We start from the raw sequence: 19,186 nt of genomic DNA, 5'->3' as shown, positions 1-19,186 counted from the left end.
CCCTTCAACAGAGGAATGGATACAGAAAATGCGGTACATCTACACAATGGAGTACTACTCAGCTATCAAAAACAATGACTTCATGAAATTCACAGGCAAATGGATGAAACTAGAAAATAACATTCTGAATGAGGTAACCCAATCATAAAAAAACAAAAAAAAGCACACTTGGTATCTACTCACTGACAAGTGGATGTTAGCCCAAAACCTCAAATCACCCAAGATACAATCCACAGATGACATGAAACTCAAGAAGAAGGAATAACAGAGAGTGAATGCCTCAGCCCTTCTTAAAAGGAGGAACGGACATTAATTGGAGGGTATATGGAGACAAAGTTTTGAGCAGATACTGAAGGAATGGTCATTCAGAGCCTGCCCCACATTGGGGATATAGCCCACATATACACCACCAAAACTAGATAATATCTATGAAGCCAAGCAGTATATGGTGACAGGAGCCTGTTAAGCTCTCTCCTGATATGCCCAGTCAGGGTATGACAAATACAGAGGTGAATGCTAGCAGCGAACCATTGAACTGAGAACGGAGACCCCACTGGAAGAGTTAGAGAAAGCACTGAAGGAGCTGAAGGAGCTTGCCACCTCATAGGAACAACAATACCAACCAACCAGAGCTCCCATGAACTAAACCACTACCCTAAAGTACCCATAGACCCACCCATGGCTCCAACTGCATGTGTAGCAGAGGATGGCCTTATTGGGCACCAGTGGTAGGAGAAGCCCTTGGTTCTTCCAAGGCTGGACCTCCCAATGCAGGGGAATGTCGGGGTGGGAGGAATGAGGGGTGGTTGCCGAGGGGGAACACCCTTATAGAAGAAGGAGAGGGGTATGGGTTAGGGGGCTTATGGCCAGGAAACTGGGAAAGGGAATATCATTTGAAATGTAAAATAAAAATGCAATAAAAAAGAAATCCCACAAAAATGTTTAAAAATTAAAATATGAATATTGTTGAATCATTAAGAAAAGACAGTAAAAGCAAAAATGTCACGAATACTATACGAATGTCAAATGTTGGCAATAATGTACAGTACTTCAGAAACTCATAAAATTGCGATTAAAATGTTCAACATTATAGAAATGTGAAATAATGTGTTTATCAGATTTGCTTAATTTATCAGAGTACCTAATGTTTGATTATTCTACTCAGATGAAAATTGCCCAAAGTTTATATTTTTACTTATTTATTTTAGGCATATGACTACACTGTCCCTCTCTTCAGACACACCAGAAGAGGGAATTAGATCCTATTACAGATGGATGTGAGCCATCATGTGGTTGCTGGGAAGTGAACTCAGGACCTCTGGAAGAGCAGTCAGTGCTTTTAACTGCTGAGTGATCTTCCTATCTCCCCAAACAAAATTTAAAATGTACTTACTAAAAGATCTATATGTAATAGTGGCAAGAATGATATAGATATAATCAACTGCTTTTTTTTTTGGCTTGTTTGTTTGTGTGGTTGATTGTCTTTGGATTTAAGGCATACTCTAAAGGAGAAAATAGTTGTTTAGTAATATAAATATGGCCAAGGACTCATAGCCAGAGAGGTCATAAGTACCAGAAGCAAACAAACTACTATATGTTGGTAAATGGTCATAGCATAAAACTGCCTTCAAATTTTAATCTTTATATGCTTAAATTAGGATAACACTCACAATATACGATACAGATTTTTTCCAGTAGATAAAAGTCACTGTAGCAAGTCACAGCTACTCAAAGCAGGATGAATAAGATTCTGTGTAGTGCTCAGCCATACATTGAGCAAAGATATCACACATCCCTTTCCACAAGAATTCGAAACCTTTGAATAGTGGCTCAGTAATGTTTTAAGAGCCACAGATCAAGGAAAACAGTGCCCTCTAGACATACAATATAACAAAAGGTGTTGGAGTATCCATTTTCTATTTTTCAGTTCTACTGTTATATTTTTATATATTCAGAATGATTTATTTTTTAATTTAAATTATTTTATTTATTCACATTCCCATCATTTACCCATTTAAGTCTCCCTCCCATTGTAGATTATCCCATTCCTCTCTCCCTTGCCTCAGAAAGTGTGCTATCCCCTGACCAGGACACCCCCTTCACCAATTTCATCTAGATTTTCCGGTTTTTTAGAGTAAGGGCTTTTGCAATAGGTTTTTGATGAGTTTTTAAATTTCTCCACTTTCTGTTTTTATCTCTCCTCCTTCATTTCTGATTTTGTTAATGCTTCCTCAGGACACTTTAGTTAGTTTGGCTAAGGTTTTAACAGATTTTGGTTTTTGATTTTCTTAAAGAACAAGCTCTTGGTTTTGTTGATTCTTTGTATTGTTCTGTTTTATTTTACATGGATGATTTCAGCCCTGGGCATGATTATTACCTGCCATCTACTCCTCTTGTGTGTGTGCTTGATTCTTTCTGTTCCAGAGCTCTCAGGAATGCTGTTAATTTCTTTGCATGGGATCTCTTCAATGTCTTTTTGAAGGCATCTACTGCTATGAATTTTCCTCATTTCACTGCTTTCATTGTGTTCCCTAAGTTTGGGTGGGATGTATCTTCATTTTCATTGAATTTATAAAGTCTTTGATTTATCTCTTTACATCTTCCTTTACCAAGTTGTCATTGAGCTGAGAGTTCTTCTGTTTCTTTGAGTGTGTGCATTGTTTAAGTCTAGCCTTATTCTGTGGTGATATGATAGAATGAATGGGATTATTTCAATCTTCTTGTTTTATGTTTTATTATATGATCAACTTTGGAGAAAGTTCCATGAGGTGCTGAGAAATTATATTTTCTTGTTTTGTGGTGAAATGTTCCATAGATATCTGTTGAGTCCATTTGGTTCATAATTTCTGTTAGTTTCACTGTGTCTCTGTTTACTTAATGACCTGTCTATTGGTGAGAGTGGGGTGTTGATATATCCCACTATGACTGTGTGAGTTTCAATCTACATTTTGAATTTTGGTAAAATTTTCTTTATGAATGTGGGTGCCTATACATTTGTGGCATAAGTATTTATGGTTGAGACTTCCTTTTGTTGGATTTATCCTTAATGGATATTAAGTGTCCTTACTATCTCATTTGATAATTTGGGGATGAACGTCTGTTTTATTGGCTTGTTTCTTGGAATCATTTTCTTGAAACCATTTTTCCAGCCTTTTCCTCTGAGGGAATTTCTGTCTTTGTCACTGAGATGTTGTTTCCTTTGTGCAGCAAAATTCTGCATCTTGGTTAAGTATCCAAAATGTTAGCCAGTGTATTTTTTTTATTGGGGAATTGACTTAATTTATATTTAGAGATATTAAAAATAGATAATTGTTAACTCCTCTTATTTTCATTTCTGTGTGTGGTACTATATGTTAATGATTCTCTTCTTCTGGGTTTGTTGTGATCTGCTTAGTTTCTTGTGTTTTCTTGGACACAATTATATTCATTATATTGAGTATTTCATTCTTATATTCTCTGTAGGGCTGGATTAGCAGAAATATATTTTTAAAATTTTATTTTTTCATGGAATATCTTGTTGTCTCCATATGATGATTCAGAATTTGCTGGGAATAGTAGCCTGTGTTGGCATTTGTGTGCTCTTAGGGTCTGGATGACATGTGTCCAGGATCTTCTGGCTTTTAGAGTTTCTGTTGAGAAGTCTACTCTAACTCTGATAGGTCTGCCTTATATATTACTTGCCCTTTGTCATTACAGCTCTTAAGATCCTTCTCAGTTCTGTGCATTTAGTATTTTGAAGATTATGTGATGAGAGGATTTTGTTTTCTGGTCCAATCTATTTGGTGTTCTGTATGCTCCTTGTACAGTTATGGCTATCTCTATCACTATGTGAAGCATAGTCTTCTTCTATGATGTTTTCTAGCCCTTTGAGCTGGGATTCTTTACCCTCTTCCCTTCTTATTATTCTGAGGTTTGATCTTTTCATTGTGTCTTGAATTTTCTGGATATTTTGTGTTAGGAGCACTTTATTCTTTTCATTTTCTTTGACTGGCATGCCAGTATTTTCTAAGGTGTTTTCTACACCTGAGATTCTCTATTCTATTCCTTGTATTATGTTTGCAATGCTTGCATCTGTAGCTCCTGGTCTTTTTTCTATGATGTCCATCTCCACGTTTGCCTCTCTTTGTGTATATTTTTATTTATTATGCTTCTGTAATTTTTTAATTATTTTCTTTTTGTCTAAAATATTCTATCATCACATAGTAGGAAATTAAAATATTAGTCATTTCAAAGTAGTCCTTTTTTCTGTTTATGACCTCTCAATAGATTTCCATTATAATATGAGTAATAACTTAATTCTGATAAACTTTAAAAATTTTGAAGTATACTAAAAGTTAGATGAACTTAATTAGCAGAGGAGAAATGTGGCCAAGATCAACCATAAATGCTACATAAAAATATAAAATGTAAAATAATTCAAAGAATTCTAGAGCATCTGAAGCAATAAATGCTAACAGGGCTAAGCCTCTAGAGAAGAGGGTTGGCAAAGAAAAATGAGCTTCAGGGCTCTTTCTCTGAGGCCATTTCCAAAACTGTAAGACACAAAGCAGAATTAACTTGACTCTCACTAAATTTACTTTCATTTCCTCCACTTTTCAATTTAATAAATGATTTCTAATATGAGTCATTAGAACACTTCTAGCTTTATCTATATAGCTAAAGGGGAAAAAAGAGGTATGAACTAAGCCTTGAAGAGAAATAAAAAGGTTAATGTTGAAGTTAAAGGAGGTTTTTAATTAATTGGCAGAAAATCACAGTGACAATTCTCATCCTATTGCACTTACAGAAATGAACTATTACATTTTCCTGGGTCTGAGCAAAAACTAAAGACGTGGAGAATAATTAATTGGAAGAAGCATTAAACATCATGTTCCCTACTCAAGAGGAGGAGCAAAATGATGATTATTTTTCTTGGTAGATGAACAAGTAAGAAACATTAGAAAAGCAATTAACTCCTGACCACTGGGTCAGAACACAGTTTATTAAGAGTTTCCCTGTCAAATAATCCACACTACTTCAAACTGGACTGAGATATTCCTTTAGAATTTGTACATACTTAAAAATAATTTAAAAAAATAAAATAGAAAAGGAAGTTCTTTCCTTTCTCATTCATTTTTACTAAACTTGAACTTTGTAAAACATAAAAATATTTGACTAAAATCAGCTGCTTCTGAAGATATTTTCAATTTATTTTGCTATTTATTATTAAAATCCAAGTAAATATTACTTTATTTAAATATACATATGCAAAATGTGATAATATAGTATAAATTATGGTTCCTTCACGTCATAATTTTTGTAAATAATGGTGAGTAAAAGAAATAACCTAGTATTCAGTGAGCATTTCCTAGTGCCTTAATGTCTAATTGTCATACATTTTGCTTATGATGGATAATGTAAGTAATAAAAACATGACAACTGTGACATTTCCATCTTTTATTTTGCATAACGAAACTTACGCTAAATGTTGAAAAGACTCAGCCAGTTTAGTGATAGAAAGTTATCCTATTTACAGGACAAATGAATAAAGATGGCACAGTCTCTGAGTGCTTTGTACAGAATTCAATTTTTTAAAAAGTAGGGAAATCAAAGAGACAGGATGAATTCAGAATGAAGAGGAAAAAAAATCAAAGTTAAAAAAAATCAAAGTTAAGTCTGATCATAAAGACTATCTGGGGACAGAGAAGATATTGATATCAAGATGGGATAGTACTGAGCAGATCTGAAGATCATCATTTGCAAAGAAGGATAATCATACCTTCTGATGATGCATTTAATGATATGTAATTTTTGTCATCTAACAAACTATTGTGAAGAATCACAGGCAAGGAAAAAGAAGGTTTAATGCAGTCACATGACAGGTTCCAGTCTCCCATAGGACATGTACTAGAAGCCTAGCTATGTAAAGGTAGAATTACTAGTAGTGTCTAGATCAGAAAACTGTTTTAGGGGCTAAACCAAGTGCATAAATACATTAATTCTAGCACTCTTCTGCTTTAAAAAAAAAAAACAGTAGTTTTAACAGGTTAAAATATGATCCATTTATTTTTTTCATCTTTGTAGAATGAAGTTAATGGAAAGTATTCTCTGCAGTCTCACTTTTTTTTCTCAAAAGTCTGATGTCAAATGTGGGAGAAGTTTATAGTCTCTGCTATAGACTGAGGGGATGAATGCACATTCCACTCATTTAGATTGTTAGTCGAATTCTTTTCACTGTAGATGGAAATGACAGGCTTCCTTACTAACTACCTATGGAGGTTCTTTCTTGGCTTTTCAAATGGTGTTTTAATTTCTCATAGGTGAATCTCTTCTTCCATTTCTAAATGTGAATGCCAGTCATGTTATTGTTCTAACTGGTATCTTGTTTGTTTGATATTTTACTGCTCTGTTTACTTCCTTCTACTTTTTACTTGCCTCTCTTTTCCTGTTTTTTTTTTTAATTGTAAGGCACTTTTAGTTGAAGTACATAATAAATATCTAATGAATATCTATGTATATCCATACATATATGTATAAACATACAAACACACAAACACATACTCGACCAAATGTGTGCACATGCATATGTATGTGAAATGAGAAAGATGTAGCTAGTTTTACATTTATGTAGTTTTAAAAAATTCACACAGATTCTGGGCCTTATGTTGAGAATTGTGATCTTGGCCACAGTAAAATATAGAGCCACAATAATATTGTGTTTCTAGGGTATCTGATAGGTAACAGTAAGAATAGTTTACTAAATACAATTCTAAAATAGATGACATGATAACTTTTTAAATTTTTAACCAATTGAAACATAGATTATTTCTATTAGTAACTCTTATTCTTTCATGCTTTATACATGGTTTCTTCGGTACATTTATTATATCCCTCTCTTATTTCTTCTCCTCCCTTCACAGGATCCCATTTTTCCTACAAACCTATTTCTTCTATTTACTAGTTATAATTTTGCTTAGGTTCATATAGAATTTCCTGAGTGTCCGTTGTTTGAAACTAAGTTTGGGACCAAACTTCAGAGCCTACTGGTCCATCACTGGCTGTACAGTTGGCTACTACTCTTCTACTTGCCACAGTGTCTGTCAGCTGACAATAGATCAGCAATAGACCATAGAACCCTTCCCGCTCTAGAGCTACTGATTAGGAGGTCAACTGATATGGACGCAGTGTTAAATGTTCACAGCTGCCATGAGTTTACAATTGCCATGCCTGTGTGTTGTTTAGAAGATGTAGTTATAATCCCATTTTCCCATTCTCTGCATCTTAATTTCTTTCGCTACTTCTGTAATATCCCCCAAGCTTTAAAGGAGTGAAATATATAGGGATATATAAACAAAGGTTATTTATTTTCTGAAAGTTTATGCAAGAACAGGTGTTTCTATTTACCTCTGTTTACCACAAAGAAAGGGCTTTCTGTTTAATGCTGAGAATATCCTTTGTCTATGGGTAAGGCAGATATTTAAAGAGTTGTCTATTTCTATGTCATTCCGGGCAAGAAGTCATCTTGATTTCTTCACTTTTGGACTCATACCACTTTAGTCATAGCTTGTGGACCAGGTCTATAGTATCAGAACTGGATTCCTTCTTCTAAGAAAAGCTGTGATTTCAATCAGGGAACGGTTGGTGGCAATTAAAGTCATGTAACTGTTTCATCAATAAACACATCTTTCAGGCACATTCATATTATAGTTCATAGTGTACACAGCTGTCTGAGTACTTTGATACATTTAGTCCACAGCATCCTGTATAGTTCTGTTGGGGACCATGAGAAATATACATCAGGAAGGAATCTTCAGCAGCAGCCAGCTTTATTTTTCTTTATGTTGTTTCCATAGTCTACAGTCAGAATATCAGTATGGCTTTAGCAACTAGTATGTGTGGGTACTCAAGAGGAGTAGATGGAGTCAGTACTGTGTTTGGAATCTTAGAATTCGCTAAGGATTTTTGTCTTATATTATCCTTGATTTTGATGACTGTTGTTTGTTTATTTCCTTTGCCCTATTGTTTCTAGGACCAATGCTGTCTATTTTTGGTGGTGTATCAGCCTTCAAATTCATTTTATGCTTTTTAATTGTGTTATTAAGATTGCATGATTATCCTTCTTTGCAAATGATGATCTTCAGATCTGCTCAGTACCTTCCAATCTTGATATCAATGTCTTCTCTGTCCCTAGACCGAATAATTTGTAAAAATGTGAGAGATATTACCCAGAGAAGTTCCTGTGGTACTGCAGGAAAGGGGCCATATCAGAACTGTGTGCTTGAGGTTGTCTGATTCAGATATTAAGGGTGGAGCACACAGGCTTTTCAGCCCAACACTGTGGGATGTAAGTTCATATCAAACTGGATGTGCTTCTGCCATAACTCACATAAATAACCATATGAGTGTGCTCACTTCATTTGTTCTTATAATTATAATTTCTTAGTGTTGAATAGGTAGGTCTGTAATTGGGTGGGGTGTATCATAACATTTATTAACCATAAGACTATGATAAATGACAGAATCCTTCAGAAGTTCATTTTACTTACCTGCAAAAGGAAGGCAATAACCTGATCTATTAACTAGCATAGTGGCATTAATAGGACACTTTTTCTTAGATGATGAATTTCCCAGGTTTCTGAGATCTCAAGCATTCAGAGACTTCAGACTTTAATGAGCATAGTAATGGAAGAAATGATACTCCCTTTGTAATAGACTCTTTCTGACACATGAACTTCAGATGTTCTTGGTTCCGTAGGCAACTCTGTTTCCTCTGTTACTTTCTTGAATTACAGAAAATGATTTGACAGTTTTTATTGATTTAGTACACAAAACATAAATCTTTGAGGTGGATAAATTGTGTGGGCAATTTTCTTTCTTTTGGGATAATTTCTTTACTCAAAACATTACATTTTTTTCTGGGATAAAAATTGTTCACTAATGAAAAAACATTTATTTTTACAGTGAAAGAAGTGACTGTTTTAATGGCGTCATATCTATTGTATAGATAGTTGAAAGCTTTTTGTCTTGTTAGTTTTTTTACTTTCTCTGAAGCTCTTTTACTCTGCCTTGAATATTGTAACCATTGCACAAGTTTCCCTTAGATTAATGATGTTACTATTCCAGTGAACTTCACAACATTGTTCTGATTTTACCTAATAAACTATCATCACATGTCTAAATATCTCAGTAATACACCATGTATGTGTGTATGTATTTCTTTAGATCATTATGTTTAGCTCTTTGGTAATAATGAAAATAATATCTACTAATTATTTAAAACCTACATTTAAAACCTAAAACTATTGAGTATCTCACTATGTCAGTGATAAATTAGCAAAGATACAGATTATAACTGTCATGCTATTTCTCAAAAAAGTATTTTTCTTTGTGACATTTTATTTTAACATTACACATAAACTGAATTCACATCTCTTTCTAGAAGAAATGAGATTTTGACTTAAACCACACGGGTATGAAAGTAAGGTCAAGTTGAAGCCAAATCAATCTAAAAGATGCTGATCTATTACTGGAAAGTAGTGCTTGATATTTTTCTACCTGGGTAATAGAATTGGCTTTCCTTGCTCACTGAGAAACATCTATCTAGTTATAATAAAGCCTCTAATTTACTGATTTTACTTTGAAGATAAATTAGATGTAAAACACACATAATTGGATTTAAATGATTGAAACATTTTCTCTCCTTCTGAGAAAATAACAATCTTAAGCAAATAATACTTCTTATGACCAGTAAAAAAATGGACAAAATACATTAGTTTTTCCGTCATTTTCAGTATTTTGAGTATAAAGTCAAGATTTTAAAACTCATATTTTAAATAAATATCAACATTTATTTTATTCTCCTTAGCCAACTTTGCGAATTATGTCACAGAATTCCATCATTAGGATTTTTACCTTGCTCAAAAACTTTCTATCATACATTTACTATTATTAGATAGGAACTTTATTATCTTAATAATATAGAAATCTATTTGTGAGTAATATAGGAATACTATTTAGTTTAATTCCATAGAAATGAATGAACAAATTGATAAAGGAAGGTAAATCTAATAAAAATTTAGCTGCATGTTATTTTATGCAAAAGATATGTAGATATAAAGAAGAAAGCATCTTTCCTAGAGAAAAACCATACTTAAAAGAATACATTAACCTAGTATTGATGTATTACTATACAGGTGACAAAAATACATATTTAGTTGGTTTGATTGCTACTAAATTGTGCTTAAATTTTGTTTGGACTTATTTCTATATATGAACACATTTTAACTAGTATATGTGTTATAATTGAATATTAAATACATAGATGGTTTATATGCTGCAGTTATTCTCGTCTGCCCACATTACACATCAAACTAATAACCACACATCAAACTTTGAGTGTTAAGTTGCAAACTAGAGATATTTATAACAGGAAACAAATGAATTATCAACACCTAAATCTGAGGTACAAATAAAGGTTGGTGGCACTGGAAGGTTGGCCAACTTAAAACTCTCTCCAATATTTGAGAATAAAGTTAAATGTTTTTACTTATTATTTTCTTTTTTTGTTGTTCAATCAGTTTTGTTTGTTTGCTTGCTTGCTTTTACACTCCAGATTTTATTCCCCTTCAAGATCAGTCTTAAGGATCGAGGATAACTGAGATTGGTACAGAGTCATCCTTGTTGTCAGATTCTTCCAGCTTTTCCCTAATTCAACCACCAGAGTAAGAAGCTTCTATCCATTGGTTTGGTGCAAATGTCTACATGTGATTCTTTCAGTTGCTTGTTGGGTCTTTTGAAGGGCAGTGATGTTAGGCCCCATATGTAAGGGCTCTATAGTCTCAGTAATAGTGTTAGGCACTGGGGCCTCCCTTTGAGCTGAATCCCACTGTGCGCCTGTTGCTGGACTTCCTTTTTGTTTGTTTGTTTGTTTGTTTGTTTGTTTGTTTTTTGTTTTTGTTTTGTTTTTTTTCAGGCTCCTCTCCATTTCCATCCTTGCAGTTCTTCCAGACATGAACAATTATGGGTCAGAGCTTTTACTGTCAGGATAGCAACCCCATTACTCACCTGATGCTATGTTTTTCTGCTGGGGGTGGGCACTAAAAGTTTCCTCTCCCACTGTAGGGCATTTCATGTAAGGTCCCCACTTTGAGTCCTGAGAGTCTGTTGCCTTTCAGGTCTATGGTATATTCTGAAGGGTTCCCCTAACCTCCTACCTTCTGAGGTTTTCTGTTTCCATTCTTTCTGCAGGCCCTTAGGGCTTCAGTCCTTTCCCCCTACCCAGTACCATTACATGCTCCTCTCTCCCCCTCCGCCCATTTCTCCCATTTTCTCCCAGGTGGCTCCTTCCCTTACCTCACATGATTGCTGTCTTCTCCCTCTCAAGTAGGAATGAAACTTCTTCAATTGGGCCCTTCAACACGTTGAACTTTGTGAGTTCTGTGGACTGTATCTTAGGTATTCTGTAGTTTTGTTTTTGGCTAATAGCCACTTATTTGTGAGTACATACCATGGAAATCCTTTGGAGTCTGAGTTACTTCACTCAGAATGATATTTTCTAGTTTCATCCATTTGTCTACACAACTCAGGATGTTGGAGAGCTGAAAGTCAGCCTCCGGGTGCACTTACATACCTGAGAGCAGAGGTAAGACCAATTTTTTTGCTTCAAGTGAGCTGCCTGGTGGACTCAGGACACACAAAGGCAGAAGTCCTTTGGCACAGGTCACGTCTGGTTTCTGGCTGTGGCTGGAACTGAACTGATCCAATCCCACAGCTCTGTGCTCCCAAATCCTGTGGGGGAAGAGAGCTAATCACCCAGAAGTGCAGACAATCCTGAGACCACAGGACAGACAGCCACTTCTGCCCACCTTTGTCTACATTCCTGGCCCAAAAGGAAACTGCATAGTGCCTCTGGCCACAGAAATATAGGAGAAGTCAGCTGCAGGAACCCATTGTCCAGGTCTGTGCCCTGAACTGAAATGAACTAGTCAAATAGCTCCCTGCACTCAAATCCAGGGGGAAGAGAGATGGACCCTCAGAAGTGCAGACACTTCTGAGAAATCAGAGGACAGTAATATCTGCCCACATTCATGACCCAAGAGGAAATTGCCTAGTGCCATCTGTGCCCCCTGGGCAAAGGAACCTACGAGAAGTCAGCGGGAGGACCCTGCCAGTTCCTGCCTGTTCTAAGAGCTGAAAGTCAGCCTCCAGGAGCAACTAGACACCTTAGAGCAGAACACTCTGTCCCCAGAACTGGCTGGAAGAAAGCAGGAAAACAGGTCTACAGGAATTCTGATACTAGGCCTAAAGGAGGGTCAAGCCACTGTCAGAAACAGCAAGACACACTAACACCAAAGACAACCTGATGTCGAGAGGCAAGCACAGGAACCTAAGCAACAGAAACCAAGACTACTTAACATCATCAGAGCCCAGTTCACCCAACAAAGCAAATACTGGATATCAAAACACAGTGGAAAAGCAAGGTTTAAATTTAAAATCACATTCTATAATGATAATGGAGGAGTTTAAGGAGGACATAAATAACTCACTTAAAGAAATACATGACAACACAAGTAAACACATAGAAGACCTTAAAGAGGAAACACAAAAGTTCCTTAAAGAATTACAGGAAAATGCAACCAAAGTGGTGAAAGAATTGAACGAAACCATCCAGGATTTAAAAATGGAAATAGAAACAATAAAGAAATCATAAAGGCAGACAACCCTGGATATAGAAAACCTAAGGAAGAGACAAGGAGTCTAGATATAAACATCATCGACAGAATACAAGAGAGAGAAGAGAGAATCCCAGGGGCAGAAGATACAATAGAAACCATCAACACAACCATCAAAGATAACGTAAAATGCAAAAAGCACCTAGCCCAAAACATCCAGGAAATCCAGAACACAATGAGAAGATTAAACCTAAGGATAATAGGTATAGAAGAGAATGAAGACTCCCAACTTAAAGGGTCAGTAAATTCTTCACAAAATTATAGAAGAAAACTTCTAACCTAAAGTAAGAGATGTCCATAAATATACAAGTCTACAGAACTCCAAAGAGATTGGACCAGAAAAGAAATTCCTCCTGTCAGATAATAGTCAAAACACCAAATTCATGAGACAAAGAAAGAATATTAAAAGCAGTAAGGGGGAGACTTGAGCCTCGGGACCACAGGTAGGAACAACTTTTCTGCTGCAGACGACCTGACTGGTGACCTCTGGACACACAGAGGCAAGGTTCCTCTGGGACCAGACACTTCCGGTTTTTAGCAGGAGTCCCAATCTCACGCTCCCTGCCTCCAGCTCACTGCTCCCAGACCCTGTGGGAGAGAGAGATCACCGCAGAGACAGGTGGGGACTCCTGAGACTGCAAAGCAGAGGAGACCACCAACACTGCCCATCCCTGCCCACATCCCTGGCCCAAGAGGAAACTGTATACAGCCTCTGGGTTCCCTTGGATAAGGACACAGGAGCAGGAAATCCGCTGCATCTGAGACACCGCTGGAACCTGAAGGGACCGACCAGATAAACAGTTCTCTGCACCCAAATCCTGTGGAAGGGAGAGCTGGGCCTTCAGAGAGGCAGACACGCCTGGGAAACCAGAAGAGACTACACTCTGCCCACATCTCTGACTCCAGAGGAAAACACCAAATGCCATCTGGAACCCTGGTGCACAGAAGCTCCTGGAAGAGGCAGCGCAGATCTTGCTGGTTACTGCCATCGTGGAGAGCTCAAAAGCAACACCCCACAAGCAAACCTGGGCCTCAGGACCACAGGTAAGACAAACCTTCCAGCTCCAAGCAACCTGCTTGGTGAACTCAAGACACAGGCCCACAGGAACACCTGAAGACCTGTAGATAGGAAAAACTACATGCCCGAAAGCAGAACACTCTGTCCCCATAACTGACTGAAAGAAAACAGGAAAACAGAACTACAGCACTCCTGACACACAGGCTTATAGGACAGTCTAGCCACTGTCAGAAACAGCAGAAAAAAGTAACACTAGAGATAATCTGATGGCAAGAGGCAAGTGCAGGAACCCAAGCAACAGAAACCAAGACTACATGGCATCATCAGAGCCCAATTCTCCCACCAAAGCAAACACGGAATATCCAAACACACCAGAAAAGCAAGACCTAGTTTCAAAATCATATTTGATCATGATGCTGGAGGACTTCAAGAAAGACGTGAAGAACTCCCTTAGAGAAAAAACAGGAAAACATAAATGAACAAGTAGAAGCCTACAGAGAGGAATCACAAAAATCCCTGAAAGAATTCCAGGAAAACATAAATAAACAAGTAGAAGCCTATAGAGAGGAATCACATAAATCCCTGAAAGAATTCCAGGAAAACACAATCAAACAACTGAAGGAATTAAAAATGTAAATAGAAGCAATCAAGAAAGAACACATGGAAACAACCCTGGATATAGAAAACCAAAGGAAGAGACAAGGAGCTGTAGATACAAGCATCACCAAGAGAATACAAGAGATAGAAGAGAGAATCTCAGGAGCAGAAGATTCCATAGAAATCATCGACTGAACTGTAAAAGATAATGTAAAGCAGAAAAAGCTACTGGTCCAAAACATACAGGATATCAAGGATTCAATGAGAAGATCAAACCTAAGGATAATAGGTATAGAAGAGAGTGAAGACTCCCAGCTCAAATGACCAGTAAATATCTTCAACAAAATCATAGAAGAAAACTTCCCTAACCTAAAAAAAGAGATACCCATAGGCATACCAGAAGCCTACAGAACTCCAAATATATTGGACCAGAAAAGAAACACCTCCCGACACACAATAGTCAAAACACCAAATGCACAAAATAAAGAAAGAATATTAAAAGCAGTAAGGGAAAAAGGTCTAGTAACATATGAAGGCAGACCTATCAGAATCACACCAGACTTTTCGCCAGAGACTATGAAAGCCAGATGGACAGATGTAATACAGACCCTAAGAGAACACAAATGCCAGCCCAGGTTACTGTATCCTGCAAAACTCTCAATTAACATAGATGGAGAAACCAAGATATTCCATGACAAAACCAAATTTACACAATATCTTTCTACATATCCAACACTACAAAGGATAATAAATGGTAAAGCCCAACATAAGGAGGCAAGCTACACCCTAGAAAAAGCAATAAACTAATCGTCTTGACAACAAAACAAAGAAAAGTAAAGCAAACAAATATAACCTCACATCCAAATATGAATATAACAGGAAGCAATAATCACTATTCCTTAATATCTCTCAACATCAATGGTCTCAACTCCCCAATAAAAAGGCATAGATTAACAAACTGGATATGCAATGAGGACCCTGCATTCTGCTGCCTACAGGAAACACACCTCAGAGACAAAGACAGACACTACCTCAGAGTGAAAGGCTGGAAATCAACTTTCCGAGCAAATGGTCAGAAGAAGCTAGCAGGAGTAGCCATTCTAATATCAAATAAAATTAAATTTCAACTAAAAGTCATCAAAAAAGATAAGGAAGGACACTTCATATTTATCAAAGGAAAAATCCACCAAGAAAAACTCTCAATCCTAAATATCTATGCCCAAATACAAGGGCACCTACATACATAAAAGAAACCTTACTAAAGCTCAAAACATACAATGACTCTCACACAATAATAGTAGGAGATTTCAACACCCCACTCTCATCAATGGACATATCATGGAAACAGAAATTAAACAGAGATGTAGACAGACTAAGGAAAGTCATGAACCAAATGGACTTAACAGATATTTATACAACATTCTATCCTAAAGCAAACGGATATACATTCTTCTCACCACATCATGGTACTTTCTCCAAAATTGATCATATAATTGGTCATTAAACAGGCCTCAACAGATACAGAAAGATAGAAATAATCCCATGCGTCCTATCAGACCACCACGGGCTAATGCTGGTCTTCAGCAAAAATAAGGGAAGAAAAAGCCACAAATACATGGAAGTTGAACAATGCTCTACTCAATGATAACCTGGTCAAGGAAGAAATAAAGAAAGAAATTAAAGACTTCTTAGAATTTAATGAAAATGAAGGTACAACATACCCAAAGTTATGGGACACAATGAAAGCTGTGCTAAGAGGAAAACTCATAGCGCTGAGTGCCTGCAGAAAGAAACAGGAAAGAGCATATGTCAGCAGCTTGACAGCTCAAATAAATCAGTTGCCTTCCTCTACACAAAAGAGAAACAAGCCGAGAAAGAAATTAGGGAAATGACACCCTTCATAATAGACCCAAAAAATATAAAGTACCTCGGTGTGACTTTAACCAAGCAAGTAAAAGATCTGTACAATAAGAACTTCAAGACACTGAGGAAAGAAATTGAAGAAGACCGCAGAAGATCGAAAGATCTCCCATGCTCATGGATTGGCAGGATTAATATAGTGAAAATGGCCATTTTACCAAAAGCAATCTACAGATTCAGTGCAATACCCATCAAAATACCAATCCAATTCTTCAAAGAGTTAGACAGAACATTTGCAAATTCATCTGGAATAACAAAAAACCCAGGATAGCTAAAACTATTCTCAACAATAAAAGGACTTCAGGGGGAATCACTATCCCTGAACTTTAGCAATATTACAGAGCAATAGTGATAAAAATTGCATGATATTGGTACAGAGACAGAAAGATAGGCCAATGGAACAGAATTGAAGACCCAGAAATGAACCCACACACCTATGGGCACTTGAGTTTTGACAAAGGAGCCAAAACCATTCAATGGAAAATAGATACCATTTTGAGCAAATGGTGCTGGGTAAACTGGAGGTCAACATGTAGAAGAATGCAAATCGATCCATGCTTATCACCCTGTACAAAGCTTAAGTCCAAGTGTATCAAGGACCTCCACATCAAACCAGATACACTCAAACTAATAGAAGAAAAACTAGGGCAGCATCTAGAACACATGGGCACTGGAAAAAATTTCCTGAACAAAACAACAATGGCTTATGCTCTAAGATCAAGAATTGACAAATGGGATCTCATAAAACTACAAAGCTTCTGTAAGGCAAAGGACACTGTGCGTAGGACAAAACGGCAACCAACAGATTGGGAAAAGATCTTTACCAATCCTACAACAAATAGAGACCTTATATCCAAAATATACAAAGAACTCAAGAAGTTAGACCGCAGGGAGACAAATAACCCTATTAAAAATGGGGTTCAGGAAAGATCTCCCATGCTCATGCATTGGCAGGATTAATATAGTAAAAATGGCCATTTTACCAAAAGCGATCTACAGACTCAATGCAATCCCCATCAAAATACCAATCCCATTCTTCAAAGAGTTAGACAGAACAATTTGCAAATTCATCTGGAATAACAACAAACCCAGGATAGCTAAAGCTATCCTCAACAATAAAAGGACTTCAGGGGGAATCACTATCCCTGAACTCAAGCAGTATTACATAGCAATAGTGATAAAAACTGCATGGTATTGGTACAGAGACAGACAGATAGACCAATGAAATAGAATTGAAGACCCAGAAATGAACCCACACACCTATGGTCACTTGATTTTTGACAACGGAGCCAAAACCATCCAATGGAAAAAAGATAGCATTTTCAGCAACTGGTGCTGGTACAACTGGAGGTCAACATGTAGAAGAATGCAGATTGATCCATGCTTATCACCCTGTACAAAGCTTAAGTCCAAGTGTATCAAGGACCTCCACATCAAATCAGATACACTCAAACTAATAGAAGAAAAACTAGGGAAGCATCTGCAACACATGGGCACTGGAAAAAATTTCCTGGACAAAATACCAATGGCTTATGCTCTAAGATCAAGAATCGACAAATGGGATCTCATAAAACTGCAAAGCTTCTGTAAGGCAAAGGACACTGTGGTTAGGACAAAACGGCAACCAACAGATTGGAAAAAGATCTTTACCAATCCTACAACAGATAGAGGCCTTATATCCAAAATATACAAAGAACTCAAGAAGTTAGACCGCAGGGAAACAAATAACCCTATTAAAAAATGGGGCTCAGAGCTAAACAAAGAATTCACAGCTGAGGAATGCCGAATGGCTGAGAAACACCTAAAGAAATGTTCAACATCTTTAGTCATAAGGGAAATGCAAATCAAAACAACCCTGAGATTTCACCTCGCACCAGTGAGAATGGCTAAGATCAAAAACCCAGGGGACAGCAGATCCTGGCGAGGATGTGGAGAAAGAGGAACACTCCTCCATTGTTGGTGGGATTGCAAACTGGTACAACCATTCTGGAAATCAGTCTGGAGGATCCTCAGAAAATTGGACATTGAACTGCCTGAGGATCCAGCTATACCTTTCTTGGGCATATACCCAAAAGATGCCCCAACATATAAAAAAGACACGTGCTCCACTATGTTCATTGCAGCCTTATTTATAATAGCCAGAAGCTGGAAAGAACCCAGATGCCCTTCAACAGAGGAATGGATACAGAAAATGTGGTACATCTACACAATGGAATATTACTCAGCTATCAAAAACAACGAGTTTATGAAATTCGTAGGCAAATGGTTGGAACTGGAAAACATCATCCTGAGTGAGGTAACCCAATCACAGAAAGACATACATGGCATGCACTCATTGATAAGTGGCTATTAGCCCAAATGCTTGAATTACCCTAGATGCCTAGAACAAATGAAACTCAAGACGGATGATCAAAACGTGAATGCTTCACTCCTTCTTTAAAAGGGGAACAAGAATACACTTGGCAGGGAAGAGAGAGGCAAAGATTAAAACAGAGACTGAAGGAACACCCATTCAGAGCCTGCCCCACATGTGGCCCATACATATACAGCCACCCAATTAGACAAGATGGATGAAGCAAAGAAGTGCAGACTGACAGGAGCCGGATGTAGATCGCTCCTGAGAGACACAGCCAGAATACAGCAAATACAGAGGCGAATACCAGCAGCAAACCACTGAACTGAGAATAGAACCCCCGTTGAAGGAATCAGACAAAGAACTGGAAGAGCTTGAAGGGGCTCGAGACCCCATATGTGCAACAATGCCAAGCAACCAGAGCTTCCAGGGACTAAGCCACTAACTAAAGACTATACATGGACTGACCCTGGACTCTGACCTCATAGGTAGCAATGAATATCCTAGTAAGAGCACCAGTGGAAGGGGAAGCCCTGGGTCCTGCTAAGACTGAACCCCCAGTGAACTAGACTGGTGGCGGGATGGCGG

This window comes from Rattus norvegicus, chromosome 13, assembly GCF_021556685.1.
Source record: "Rattus norvegicus strain SHRSP/BbbUtx chromosome 13, alternate assembly SHRSP_T2T, whole genome shotgun sequence".
Classification (NCBI taxonomy): Eukaryota; Metazoa; Chordata; class Mammalia; order Rodentia; family Muridae; genus Rattus; species Rattus norvegicus.
Note: the sequence above shows the minus strand (reverse complement) of the source record.